Genomic DNA, 14,828 nt, shown 5'->3' with positions numbered 1-14,828 from the left:
AAGGAAAGAGGGAGGGAGGGAGGAAGGAAGGAAGGAAGGAAGGAAGGAAGGAAGGAAGGAAGGAAGGAAGGAAGGAAGGAAAGAAAGCTAAAATATGTCAGATCATGTTAAGTGCCAAGAAAGAACATAAAGCAGGGGAAGGGGTTGCAAAGTACACAAAGGAGGAGTGCTTTTTTAGACAAGAAAGCCAGGGCCCTGTCTGGTGGCTCAGTGGATAGTGTTAGCCTGGCCTTTGGATGTCTGAGTGTGATTCTTGTCTGGGTACATGGGAGAAGCAAACATCTGCTTCTCTACCCCACTCTCTCCCTTTCCTCTCCCTATTCCCCTTCTGCATCCAGTGGCTGAGTTGGTTCGAGCTTCAGCCCCAGGTGCAGAGGATAGCTTGATTGGTCTGAGCATATCAGCCTCAGGTGTTAAAAAATAGTTCAGTATTCAACCATCGGCCCCAGATGTGGATGCTGGGTGGATCCTGGTCCAGGTGAATGTGGGAGTCTGTCACTATCTCCCCTCCTCTCACTTAAAAAAAATCTAGGGAAAGCCTCTGATAAGTTGCTCTTTAAGCAGATACTGGAATAAAATGAGGAGGTGAACTATGAGAATAGCATTCCAAACAATGGGATCAGTAAGTACAAAGACCCTGGGACAGGAGTATGCTTTCCACATTCAATAAACAGCAAGGAGACACTATAGCTGTATTAGGGTGAAGAAGAAGAGACTGATGGAAGATGAAATTAGAGAGATGCCCATGACCTTATTATTCAGCTCCTATAGACCATGTACAGGACTGAGCTTTTACTTGGAGTGAGGGTGGAGCCAGTGGAGTTATGAGCAGAGGGCTGACATCATTATGACATATATTTTATTAATGAACACTCTGGTTGCTATTTGAAAAGTGGACTAAAAGGGGCAAGAATACAATTGGAGAAGATAGGATGATCTTGAAGTGTTCAAGAGATAAAGGTGGCAAGGTTAGTATGGTAGTAGTGGAAGAGAAGGATGAGGTTGGGTTCCAGAGATATTTTAAAGGAAGAGTCCAGGAATTTGCTAGTAGATTATATGATAGGTGAGATGTGAAACAAAGAACAAGAAGCAAGACTCTCTTCAATGTTTTTAATCTGTGCAACCAGAGGAATGGAGCTGCCATTGATCTCCATGAAGAAGACTGCGGGAGGAACAGGTTTGGGGGAGATAATCAAGAACTTGGTTTGGGACATGTGAAGCCTGGGGTTCCCATTCATGTGGAGAGGCTGAGTAGGTAGTTGGATATATGGGTCTAGAGTTCAGGGAAAGGCTAGTAATTGAGATATAAATGTGAGAGACATAAGCAAATAGATGGTATTTACAGTCCTGGATCTGAATGAGATTGTAGAAGGCAGGGTAAGGGGTGATCATAAACATAGAAGATAATAATGTGAACACAGTGAGACCTGGGGATCAAGGAGATTAATGAAAGCAAGAAGGGAGAATGAGAGGGAACTGACAATAAAGTAAGACAAGAATCAGGAAAATAACAAGAGTTGGCAGGGAGATGGAGAAATTGAAACCCTTGTGCAATGCACTGTTGGTGGGAATGTCAAATGGTACATCTGCTGTGGAAACCAGTATGGAGGTTCCTTGGAAAATTTAAAAATAGAACTACCATATGATCCAGCAATCCAACTTCTGGGTATATATTCAAAAGAATTTAAAGCAGGATCTTAAAGAGATATTTGTACATTCATGTTCATAGCAGCATTATTCACAATAGCCAAGAGGTGGATGCAACCCAAATGTCCATTGATGAATGAATGAATAAACAAAATGTAATTTTATACACACGCGCGCACATGCACACACACACAGTGGAATATTAGCCTTAAAAAAAGAAGGAAATCCTATCAGATGCTATAATGTGGATAAACCTTGAGGACACTATGCTAAATGAAATAAGTTCGTCAGAAGGACAACAAATACTGTATGATTCTGTTTACATGAGGTATCTAAAGTAGTCAAACTCATAGAAACAGAAAGTAGAAATGTGTTAACCAGGGACTGGGGAGAAGGGGAAATGTTGTTCAATGGGCATAGTTTCAGGTTTGAAAGATGAAAACGTTCTAGAGATTTATTGCCCAACAATGTGAACATAGTTAATACCACTGAACTATTTTCTGAAAGATGGTTAAGATGGTAAATTTTATGTTGCATCTTTTACCACAATTACAGACGAGTGAATGGATCAATCAATCGATTAAGAACGAGCAGCATCCCTGAAGCCAAGTGAAGAAAGTGTTTAAGGAGAAGGGAGTAACCTTCTGTATCACATGCTACAAGAAGGTTGTAAATTGGAATCCGTAAATGTTACTTTATAAGGGTATAACGTCTTTGCACATGTGATTAAGTTAATGTTCTTGACATGGAATCATTATCTTAGATTATCCTGGTGGGCCCTAAATCCAATAATTAGGATCCTTATAAGAGAGAGGCAGAGGGAAATGACACATAAAAGGAGCAGTGTGACCACAGAGGCAGAGTGGAGTGATGTGGCCCCAAGTCAAGGAAAGCTGGTAGCCACCCAAAGCTGAAAGAGCAAGTAATGGATTCTTCCCTAAAGAGTTTAGGGGAAGGATAGCCCTGATGACAACCTGATTTCCACTCAGTGGGACTAATTTTGAACTTCTGGCTTCCAGAATTGTGAGAGAATAAATTTCTGTTGTTATAAGCCCTCAAGTGTGTGATAATTCATTACAGCAGCAGTAGAAAACTAAGACATAGGTCAAGTAAAATGAGGATTGAGACGCAACCATCATGTTTGGCAAACTAGCAGTTGGACCAGCTGGTGATCGAGACATATGTAGTTTCTGCACAGCAGTGGGGAGAAACTATTTGGAGTGAGTACAAGAAAGACTTGGAGGAAGAGAAGTGGATACAGTGAGGCTAGCCAAGTCTTCTCTGTCATCTGTAAGAGAAAGCAGAAAAATGGGATTCTTGCAGAGGAGGACATGCAGAGTCAAGGGACAGGTTTTGTTGTTATTTTTATTAAGATGGGAGATATTTTAGCATGTTTATATGCTGATGAGATTGTTCGAATGAAGAGAGAAAAATTGAGAGAAAACTAGAAATAAAAAGGACAAAGGGCAAGTCCTTTAGTAGTAGATATGAGAAGATGGGGGCAGTGCTGAGCAAGGGGGCTCTTCACCAAGATAAAACAAAAACAGGGTATGAACAGTTCATCAGCACAAGAAAAGAGAAGGCAGAGTTTATGAACGTGCAGCGCTGGTAGATTGGTGGGGTTGATCATGGGAGAACATGGGTGTTCTCTTCGGGCGGCTGAGACTTTTTCAGTGAAATAAGAACCGACTAAAGATGAGAATGTGGAGAGAGGAGGTATTAGAGGTTGGCAGAGAGAGAAGAAGCTATGGCGAAGTCATTGGAAATTGACTAAGGAAATGTGGAAGAAATGCTGGGCAGCACTAAGGACTCACTTGAAGTTGATATCTGTGAAATTGTGGTTGTGTGTCTATTCAATACTCTTTAGTTGCCCAAAGACAGATTGGGGATTGGAGTCAACCAAGGTTGGGGATTTTACCAGTTCATATGATTGAGGGAGAAAGAGACAGAATTGATGTGAGTTGAAAGCAAGGGACCACATGATAGACCATGGAATCTCTACACCTGGTAAAGTGGCACATGAGGACATGAGGGTTTTGAGGGACAGTGAAGAAGCAGCAGGCTCAATAGATTGCTGTCCTGAATTCTTAGAACTGGGGTACAGTGGGAGTGATCTGAACACAGGAAATGGACATGAGGGAATGCAAAGTTTCAAATTCTCCTTTCAACCAGCTGGGGTTCTCTGGGTCTTAGAATTTTTCTTCATATTTACCCACTTTCCTTGGACATTTGATCTTGGAATTTTGGGTAAAAATTAACTATGTTGGGAGAGCCCCAAAGCTGTGGGATTTCATGATACAGTAGCAGGAATGTAACTATGTTAATATCTCTTATTTTTCAGAAGGGAGATTAAGGCCAACGGGGGTGAAATGACTCGTTTATGATTACACAGCAAAGTTGAAACTCAAATTCAGACCTCCAGCCTTGGAATTCAGCACTTGGTATTACCCCATGCTGATTCTGACCTTTTCTTCCTGAACAGTGATTGGTTCAGTACCTTGGGATGCTGTGACTGTGAGCTCATTCAGCATCCTCACGGTTCTGCTACTTTCATACCCCTCTTTCCCTTCACATTTCCATCCAGAGACACATTTATTAAAAAAAAAAAAAAGATGTCCTCCAAAAAATTCCTCGGGGATCTACATAATTATCTGTCTCTTCCATACAACATTGAAACTATTTTATTAAATTGCAGGGATCTGCTTAGCAAATACTGTTCACTTACTAATCAGGTAAACTTTGTAGTCAAATTTGCTGGCTATTTACATTCTTTGAAAAAATAGTACCAAAAAAAAAAAAAAAACTAAGGTGGGAAAATCAAGCCCAGTCCCTCTCATCTAAATATATCGGAATGTCTCATTGTTGAGTAGTGATCACCATACAGTGGTGAAGGTCAGCAGAGAGAGTAGGCTATTATTTTGACTTTATTGGCTCCCTTCTCTTCTCCCCCATTTTCCTAATAGGTTTTTCCTAGTAGTGACTGCACACGTGGAGCAGGGGAGGGGAAGTCAACTGAGCAAGAAACCTGAACCTTAAATTATGCTTCCAATCTGAGTATGAACATGTTAGAAATACTCAAATAACAATGAGAAGTGCCTCTGACTTTTTAAACAGGGTTTAAGTCCTTGATTCTGACACTGGGTTAGAGCTGTTTATTTAAGGTAATGCATTCATCACTCTGGACCTTATGTCTTTTTAATCTGTAAAATAAGGGTCTTGGTTCAGTTGATTCCCACTGTCTTATATTTGGCCTCTCTTTAAGCGTTAGTGACATAAATATTTAGAGGAGACATTTGCTAACTTATTTATTCCTAGAAAATTCCTGGACTCTTAGCCTGGAGAGGCCTCCCTTCATGAACTCCTATGGGGCAGCCCAAACTGGACCAAATGTTAAATAAAACACAGTGCCACTCTGGGCTCCATACATGGAAAACTATTTTCTAAATCTGTGTCACAAGTGATTAAAGGATATTAAATCAGCCATTATAGAAAAAGATTTCTGTTTTGGATAGATAGTTCTGCAAGATAACTTCTGGGTCTTGCTAAACTCTGAGATTTAATAACTCCTTGAATTGCAGAGTATATTAGTTAAGGCGAGTCCAGTTCACAGCCTTTGCTTTCTCAGAACTGCTCTAGGCGCCTGGGGACTGGTCTCAGTGATGCTCAGAGGGCAGGCTAGAACAGGGAGGACAAGAGCAGCCAAGCGGTTAAATAGCTCCTGAAAATCGTACCTGCAATGGAGCTGCTTTCGGGACTATGTATGCACAATGATCAAACCCTTTCATTGGCACACCAAACTAGTGAAGTTTACTGTGTGTGTATACAAGTTATACCTTGATGAAACTGACTTTACAAGTAGTATCTGTAAGGTAACTCCTGGTTCCCTGGTGAACATTTTAGATAAGTTCCTTTCACCTTTGGAGATGGCAAATGAACAGCTGTCCTGTGTCCTGATTCTCCTGTCCTGCAGTCCAGGGTGCTTCTGACTCAGGGTGGACAATAGTCATCTCTGTACTTACATAGTGACAAAGTAAAAAAAAAAAAAAAAAGGTTATTTGTCTCTTCATCTTTAATTTCTTACACGTTTCCTGTATTTACTCCTTATTATCAGAGGGATATTGGCATGGCACCTAGAGCAGTTGTTTTAAAAACAATATTGTTTAAAAGAATAAAAACAATATGTATGTTTTTATCCTCTGTATGACATATCAGAGATACATAATAGCCTTTAAAAATGTGATGTAAAATTTGACACTTAAGTAATAGGAAAACATTAATATGACTTCTCATGGATATCAGACGGAGGAGGAACAGATCTTGCAGTGTGGGTGATGAGAAAACATCCCGGAAGGTCAATGTTTATGCAGGGTTCAGAAAACGATTATGTCTATTAGCTTATATTATCTTCCCAGCATGATATTACACAGCAAAAACCCCACAAAACAACATGCACTCGAGTTGGGAAAAGGCCCTTGAAAAGTGACTGTGAAGGTTAACTTGGTTTTCTAGTGGTAGACTTATAGGAGATTTTTGTTTTCTGAACCTCTATGTGTTTTAGTTTTCCAATAATGGTTCTGTATTTGTTTTATACAAAAAAAATAGTCTAGCCTGACCAGCCAGTGGCACAGTGATAGAGCAACGGACTGGGATGTGGAGAACCCAGGTTCAAAACCCCAAGGTTGCCATCTTAAGCATGGGCTCATCCACTTGAGCATAGGCTCACCAGCTTGAGCGTGGGATCGCTGGCTTGAGCATGGGATCAGAGACATGACCACATGGTCACTGGCTTGAGCCCAAAGGTTGCTGGCTAGAACAAGGGGTCACTCGCTGTGCTATAGCTCCCCCCCCCCCCCCCCGTTAAGGCACATATGAGAAAGCAATGAACAACTAACGTGCTGTAACAAAGAACCAATGCTTCTCCTCTCTCTTCCTTCCTGTCTGTCCCTATCTGTCCCTCTCTCTGTCTCTGTCTCTCCGTCACACACACACACAAAATTCTAAAAAGTATATTGGGGGAAACTGGGCCTCCTGCTTTCCCTGACATTAAACTAATAAAAAGGAGAGGAGGCCTTCTATGCCGTGTTTCAAGGCTGTCGCCACACACTGGGAGTCTGTCTGAGATGAGTGGTCACAGACTGGTGGAGGGGGCAATGAGGCCAATGTTACAGAGGAGCTTTCAGCATCAGACTAATGTTTACGCTCTCAAACAGAGCGTTTGTGTAACTTTGCAACTGGGAAAAGTTATTGATGCTCTTTATGTTGCCAGAAACAACCCAGAATGCATCTGGCTACTTGAAGATCTGTCCCTTTTTTTGGCGTAAGCCAGGAAATGGTGAGAAGGACAAAGGTACTAGTCACAAGCTTATCTTTTGTCACTAGAATGTGGGGATACTAGAAGATCAGATGAGATATAGACTCTGGGAGGTGTCCTTCTGGGGAATATGCTTCATAAGCCCATTTGCTACCAAACAAATGCCATTGTTAGCAACCTGTATCCAGAAGCACCTGTTTGGTGGGGCTGCAGAGAGGGTCATGGCTGATGCTGTATGCCGGGTATCCTCAGAAGTAGCAAGCACTTACTGATGCATCTATGTGTGTATGTAAGTTAAGGCTGGCTGCTGGGGGTGCTCTGGAAGACTTTCATTCATTTAATAAATATTTATTGTGCGCACTTTCTATAAATACAACAGACAGGGTTTTTGCTCTTAGTTTACATTTGGAGGAGAAAAAAGACCAATGATATATAAATTAAGTTAATAACTTCAGAGTATTGTAGTGCATTGAAGAAAATAGATAGGGTGATAATGTATTGAAGAATGGCAGGGGCCGGATGGGACACTTCAAAGATTGTGATCAGGCGGAGGCTTGGCAATTGAACACAGGTCCAAAGGAGAACAGCCGCTGCTGTGGGTGGCTCCACCCAGGGGCGGTGCAGCATCCAGGAAACAGCAGGTGCGAGAGCCCTCAGGCAAAACCTGGCTTGACCTGGTTCACCAGTGAAGACAAACAAACTTAGAGCAATTTGGGGGATAGAAGGGCAAATTTAATAAATGTTTAGGGGAGGGAGGCTGGACAAAATACTAATAATTGATAATACCACTCAGCATGCAATTTTAAAAATAAGCAAAAAAAAAATGGTTTTGTTTATACCAGCACTGGCTCCTGGGCTGGGATGGGCTTGAGGGACTAAGAAGGTTGCTGTAGTCACTGAGGAAGGTTGCTCAGAGGAGGAGGCTTGAGCTGGGCTGTCGGATACAGATGTGCGTCAGGGATGAGAGAGATGGCAAAATCACAGCCACCACAGGCATGAGCTGTGTCAGAATGTCAGAACAGAGAACAAGGCAGGTTTGGTGGAAGACAGGGCTGGTGATGTGGGGCAGAAGCAGGCAGTGGCGATTTCTATGGAAACGCTTGCTGTATGTGCACAGATCTCTGCTGGCCTTTACCTACAGGAGATAGACCTGAGGAGGGGCGGGAGCCAATTAGCCTCAAGTGCTAGGCTTGCAAGTTTATTCTGCAGCCACAAAAAACCTTTACAAACTCTGTATGTGGATGTGAGCCTTTCCCTCCAGAAGATACCAATGAAAGAAAGCACCTTCCTAGAATTACCGAGGTGGTACATCTACTTGGTGGTTGGTTTCCTCAGAAACACCGTGTGTAACTGAACATGTGCTTCTAACTCACACACATGATGCACTCAATAAACCCATGTTTACTAATTCTAAATCACAACAGATTTTCAAATAATTTCCATCTCTTCCATAGGTTGTCAATGCAAATTAGAAAGTTCAAAATTGAATGTAAAGGTTTACTCATCCTCCTCTCAGTAAAGTATTTCCTTCTCCTTGGATTGTTTGTTGAGTTCTTGTTTATTACTAAATCACTTAACAGAGTCATAGTTGGTCATCATCATAGATTTGTCTTTTTGCCTCTCTTTTTTTTTTTTTTTTTTTTTCATTTTTCGGAAGCTGGAAACAGGGAGAGACAGTCAGACAGACTCCCGCATGCGCCCGACCGGGATCCACCCGGCACGCCCACCAGGGGCGACGCTCTGCCCACCAGGGGGCGATGCTCTGCCCATCCTGGGCGTCGCCATGTTGCGACCAGAGCCACTCTAGCGCCTGAGGCAGAGGCCACAGAGCCATCCCCAGTGCCCGGGCCATCTTTGCTCCAATGGAGCCTTGGCTGCGGGAGGGGAAGAGAGAGACAGAGAAGAAAGCGCAGCAGAGGGGTGGAGAAGCAAATGGGCGCTTCTCCTGTGTGCCCTGGCCGGGAATCGAACCCGGGTCCTCCGCACGCTAGGCCGATGCTCTACCGCTGAGCCAACCGGCCAGGGCCTTTTTGCCTCTCTTAGTCCCTGATGTCTTTTCCATATTTCTTGTTTTGAGGATTGGAGATTATGAATGTAACGTTCTTAGGTCACAGTGCTTAGTAGTTGCTCAGTAAATGATGGTAGTCATTCTCTATTCATGCCTGCTTCTTGTATAGCACTCCATAAATTATAACATGCTGTCACAAACATTAAGCACACTTGTACAAGCCTGCCTACAGCTGAGCCACTGAGCCCCAGAAAACTTTAATGGTTTTTCCCCACTGTAAAACAGCTGGGAGTGGCAGAATACACTACAAGTCAGGTCTTCTGTCTCCTAGAGCCTGTTTTCCCACTCTTGACCACCTATCAGTTGCATCACAGGGAACATCCCCAGACAACACTGTGATAAAAAAAAAAAAAAACAACCCTGAATGGAGGACGTCCAATTTTCATTGGGAGTGGGGGGGGGTGCTGTATTGAGGAGCTCAGTCAAAGGACTTCTGGTGTTTCCATTTGTAAGACTGAGGGGCCTTTGGAACATTGGCAAGGGAGCTGGGATAGACAAGGCTCCCTGAACTCCAGCGGTCGCCTAAGGCTTGAGATCCACTGAAAATTTAGAATTGAAGCAGTGGTGTTATTTTTATTTATTTTTTTAAAGACTTTATTCAATTTTTAGAGAGGAGAGAGAGAGAGAGAGAGGAGGAGCAGGAAGCATCAACTCCCATATGTGCCTTGACCAGACAAGCCCAGGGTTTTGAACCAGCGACCTCAGCGTTCCCGGTCAATGCTTTATCCCACTGCGCCACCACAAGTCAAGCTATTTTTTAAGAAATTAATTAACTAATAGATAATTTTCTATAAGGAAGTAGAAGGCCGCTACCTGTCAGCTCACCCTTGCCTGCTGTTGTGGAGTATTAAACATTTGTGGGTTAACAGAACCATTTCTATGGATACAAGCTTATTTTTCTTTTGTTAGAATCTTACTGGTTCCTGGTCTGGGCTCCCATATTAGAAGGAAAGAAGGAAAGAAAAAAGGAAGGAAGGAAGGAAGGAAGGAAGGAAGGAAGGAAGGAAGGAAGGAAGGAAGGGAGGGAGGGAGGGAAGAAGGAAAAGAAAGAGAAAATCCATCATATACCATAGAAAATACTAATCTTTTTTCCTTAGAGTGAACAAAGCCCATTCAACATCTAAGAATGCCAGCCCCATTAGTGAATAACAAGCTGTTTCCTTATCCAAGGCTCAAATAAAAACTAAAAGCTTATGTGTCATTTTTAAGTTGCAACATGACCTATTCATTCTTGTTTTGTTTTTATAAAAATCTGTGAAATCCGTGACTTTGAGTCAACATTTTTAAGGGCCGTGTTTTTGTCAAGGTCGTCAAAAGCAGCTAATCAATGATGCTCTTTCCAAGAGGAAGGCTGCATCTTGCCGAGATGTTGTTTCAAAAGCAACAGTTTACTGGAAAGCAGAGAACTGTCATTTCAAATAATGGTTTTTGGCACCCCAGTGCGACAGAGAAGCTGTGTTGTGTCTTACTCTCCACCTACACAGCATAGATGGCTCCCACGCCGGTTTGAGGGAAATCAGACTGGATCTTGTCTTTCTCCCTTTGGGTAAGCGGCAGCATCTTCGCAAACCCGCATGGAAATAGTACAGAGTGGATTTTAAATTGGTGCCGCTCCCTTGGTTCCTTTTCTTCCCTAGGGACCCCCTAGCACTTTTGCTTGATAAAGCTTCCACACTAGCCCTCCTCTGCATTTGCTCTCCCTGAAGCTACAAAGACTGTAAAAATTGCTATTATGTGTGTGAAATGGCCAATCTTATACCATAATCCCCAGATTAGATTAGTCTGCTGCCTCTAAGGATGTGAATTGAGCGGGGCGGGTGGGGGGGGGGTTGGAATCTGCCGCTGGGGAGCCTGGTTTGCAACACCCTTCTCCTTCACGTTCTGACTTCATCTGGACTGCGGTTTCCTCCAACTAGGGAAGCAGTGGTTACTTACTTCCCTGGAATTGTTGTGAGGATTAAATAAAATAATGCTTTGAGGCCCTTGGCACACTTCCTGGCACATGGCAAGCCCTTGGTTTATGAGCTAATATTTGTTTTTAGTATGAATTCCTGGCCCTCTTGTGAAAGAACGGTGCTTTGGGCCTGCAAAATCGAATTCCCGGAAATGAGAAGCATTAAAAGATGGGGGGGGGGGGGAGGAAGAGGCGCTTAGAAGGCCTCTGTTTTGTTTACAGATTCATCTTTCACCTTAGCCAGCACTGTGTCTCTGCTCCCTGCCTTCCCTCTCCCTGTAGCTCCTGGAGGCTCCCAGGGAAGATACCTTCCTCTGCCTCCTTGGCTCCCTGAATCCTATCCCCTCCCCTCCCCTCCCCTCCCCTCCCCTCCCCTCCCCTCCATGGTTCCCCTCTCCTCTTCAGATCAACCAGTGCCCAGTGGAGTTCAGTATTATTTCATACCCTTTATCCCAAGCTCCTCCATGCCCAAGTCTGTGTGGGTGTGCCCTACCCCATGCCGGCACTGTCTCCCCACTTGCCCTCCTCTCATCTCTGTTTTCATTCTCTGCTTCCAGCCTCCTCACTGCTGCTCAAATGAGCAAAGGCAGGTGAGGAAAGGAGGACATTGTGACACCCAAACGGTAGCTTGGTGACATCTCCAACTGCTGAAACATGATTGGGAACAAGTGAGTGTCCAAGATGGATTCCAGCCCTGATACTCTGGGACTCGCAAGTGTTGAGGGAAAAGCAACGATCTTCACAAATAAAATCCCTTATTGATTTAAAGTGTCCCTAGTGGCCAGAGAACCAAACAGAAATTAGTGTGTGTTGATTAGTACAGGAAGTCTGTACTATTCTGGTTAAAGTCAAAGTGGCTAACTGGTAACAGAAAGAGATGCCCGACAAAAAGCTATACTGACGCTTGGCTGGCAGTTGTACAGTTATTATTTGATTCACACCGCAGCTGCTGATGCATAAATTTACTAGTGTTCTGACTGTTAAAACCCTTCACAGGAATGGATATTAACTGTACTCTCTGTGTGTATAATCTAATCAAGTTCATGGTGGTGTACTTATTAGCTACAGAATAAATTGGAGTAGGGATAAAAAATAAAAAAAAACACGAGTGGCAAAATGACCAAGCTAAACTTGGGTTGTGGTATGAACAGTTAACAGAGATATTTCTCTAGGTGACTAACAGTAGAAACTCTGAAATATTTTAAATTGGAATAGTTTGAAATTAGTGCAAGTAACAACCACTCACCAGTAACTGATATGGCTAACTGACAAACAAAAATAATAAAAGTATCAGGTGACTGGGAGCCTATAAACCTCTAATTTGTTTTCTAGACCTAAAATTGTTGTCTTATTGCCAATGTAATTCGAACCTGTAAATGTACAAAACAAATAAATCAAACCCCTTAGCACCTACTGCAAATATCATAACACAGTTCTGAGAAACAGACAGTTGTAATTAAGGTGAAAGGCCATAGGGAAGCCTGGGGATGCCAGGCTTAAAAAACAAACAAAAACCCCACAACAACACAGCATTATTAGAGTATAAAAGGAATGGAATTCTACACAATTAACCTACACTCTCTAAGGCAAAGATCCCATTATCAAAACATTTATTTATCTCTAAGCCACAGAAATAAGAGGTTGTCTGTTTACTTCTAAGCCTAAAGGATAAGAAAATGTGTGGTTTCTTAACAGAAAAGTTCCTCTTGAAAGAAATTAAAATGCCGGATGTATTTTTGAAAAAGAATACCCATCGAATGGTTATTATTCCATGACAGGCCTGTCTCTCATATAGCTGCAGTGGGGGTGGGAGAATGTGCCTCCCGTCAGCTAAAAAGAGTAAAATGCCTTCTGTATTATTCCCAGATTTGGAATTCAGGTGGGATAATGAGGACATTCTTGCAGAGTCCTGCCAATCTGTCGTGCACAAGCTTTATCGTTGTTCTAGGGGTTTCTGTTGTTTGTGTTCCCTTTGCTCACTGGCAGATAAAACCCATCCTCATGTCATTCCACAAGCACATTGCAAGAAAGAGACTGTGTTCTCTTTTAAATAAGCAGGAATCAAATAGCCATCAAGCACAATGTTAGTGAGAATTATGAGCAGTTAACGCTTACTCATCGCTGGAAAGGTAATAGGGATCAGAAGACACTGGTATAAAAGCCCAGTTCGCTGAAACTTTCCTCGTGGAATACTTTCTTTGAGCAGATTTTTCATGCGTGGCTCTCTGGCTACTTGTCAGTGTCCTTTCCCAATGAGAGTACTGTGGGCCTTTTGAGCAGCACAAGTCATTGATGCATGGCACTGTGCAGGGGACGAGAGTGTCTGCCTCTGCTCACGAAATGCTAGGAGCACCCTGAGTTATTTTCATAACCCAGTCCACCCTGCACACTTCCAAATGCCCCCTAAGGGTTTGTACCTCCCCCTAACTTGAAACCACGGCAGTGAATTTAGTGTGGGGCTTGGAGAATAGATTGAATCCCATTAGGAATTTTCAGAGGATAAATTATTAGAATTTTAAAAAAGAGTTTCTGGCTATAGAATTCTGAAAGAATTTGTGTACAGTATTATTGTCCTCTAATTTAAATGTACAGATGTGTAACCACCCATATTTTATGCCATAATTTGGTTGCCAGACAACCCAGCCCTTGACAGAGGCTACCAACTGCTGGGCTAAGAACAGCTTGCTGGACCAAAGTGTGTCCCTCTAGCACTACCCAATCTTTGATCATCTCCCCAGCTGACTCCCAGAGACGATCTGAGATTCCACACATGACCTCAGGAATCCAGAGTTTCCCCAAGAGAACCAGACTCAGACTCAGTTTGCCTCTGTGCCACCAATGTTTGGAAGAGGTAGAGTCCACAGCTGGGAGGACTTCAGAGTGGCCCTCTGAGGACTCCAGGGCCAGACCGGGACCCTGCAGAGGTGGGCTCCGGGCCATCACAAGGCAGTCCAACACCTGGGCTGATGGGGTGAGGGAGGAGCAGTTCCCAGAGATGAATTACCCTCTATCTTTAACTCAAAGGTTTTACTTGTTTTTAAAAGGTGTAATGTTTTTAAAGCTTTATTTGCATGACCTTTTCAGCAGAATTTTACTTTTCTTTTAGCTATTTCAGTTAGTGTATTCAAACAATTTCCTTCCCTCTTATAAAAAAAATCATTTCTGCTCAATTTGGGTCACATGTAAAATGAAACAGGAACATTAGCCAAGACTCTCTGATGTGTGTGTGTGCTTCCCTGTTGAAACTGCCTAAGCATCTAACTGGACTGTCAACACCTTTTCTTGGCCTCATTATGTTCACACGGCTCAAGAGCCTTCCCTCGACAGCACTGCTCACAACACGCAGTTACTCTCAGCTCAGGTAGGGCTGGAAGGCCAAAGACTCCCTCTTCCCCATAAAGAATCAGCAATATAACATTTCTTTCTTTCTTTCTTTCTTTCTTTCTTTCTTTCTTTCTTTCTTTCTTTCTTTCTTTCTTTGAGAGGAAGGGAAATAGTGAGGCAGACTCCCACATGCACCTTGACCAGGATCCACCAGGCAACCCCCATCTGGGGCTAATGCTCCAGTACCGAGCTAATGTAGAATTTCTATACACTAACAATGAGCAATCTGAAAAGGGTCTTATTAATTTAAAATTTCCACTTACAATAGTGTCAAGAAGAATAAAATACTTAGAAATTAACTTAGAATAGAATTAATTTAGGAATAGAATAGGGAACCCAGAAATAAAACCTCACATATACGGTCAGATTATTTTTAACAAGGATGACAAGCCCATTTAATAGGGAAAAGACAATTTTTTCAACAGATGGTGCTGGGAAAACTAGATAGCCACATGCAAAAGAAT

The 14,828-nt window shown here is 42.7% G+C and overlaps 1 protein-coding gene across 1 annotated transcript in view; it reads left to right on the top strand.

The window, feature by feature from the left end:
- GNG2 (G protein subunit gamma 2) overlaps positions 1-14,828 on the top strand; it is a 115,179-nt gene that overhangs the window by 76,484 nt on the left and 23,867 nt on the right. The window lies entirely within an intron of this gene.

Source organism: Saccopteryx bilineata, chromosome 4 (genome assembly GCF_036850765.1).
Source record: "Saccopteryx bilineata isolate mSacBil1 chromosome 4, mSacBil1_pri_phased_curated, whole genome shotgun sequence".
Taxonomy (NCBI): domain Eukaryota; kingdom Metazoa; phylum Chordata; class Mammalia; order Chiroptera; family Emballonuridae; genus Saccopteryx; species Saccopteryx bilineata.
Note: the sequence above shows the minus strand (reverse complement) of the source record. Positions and strands in the feature narration are given on the sequence as shown.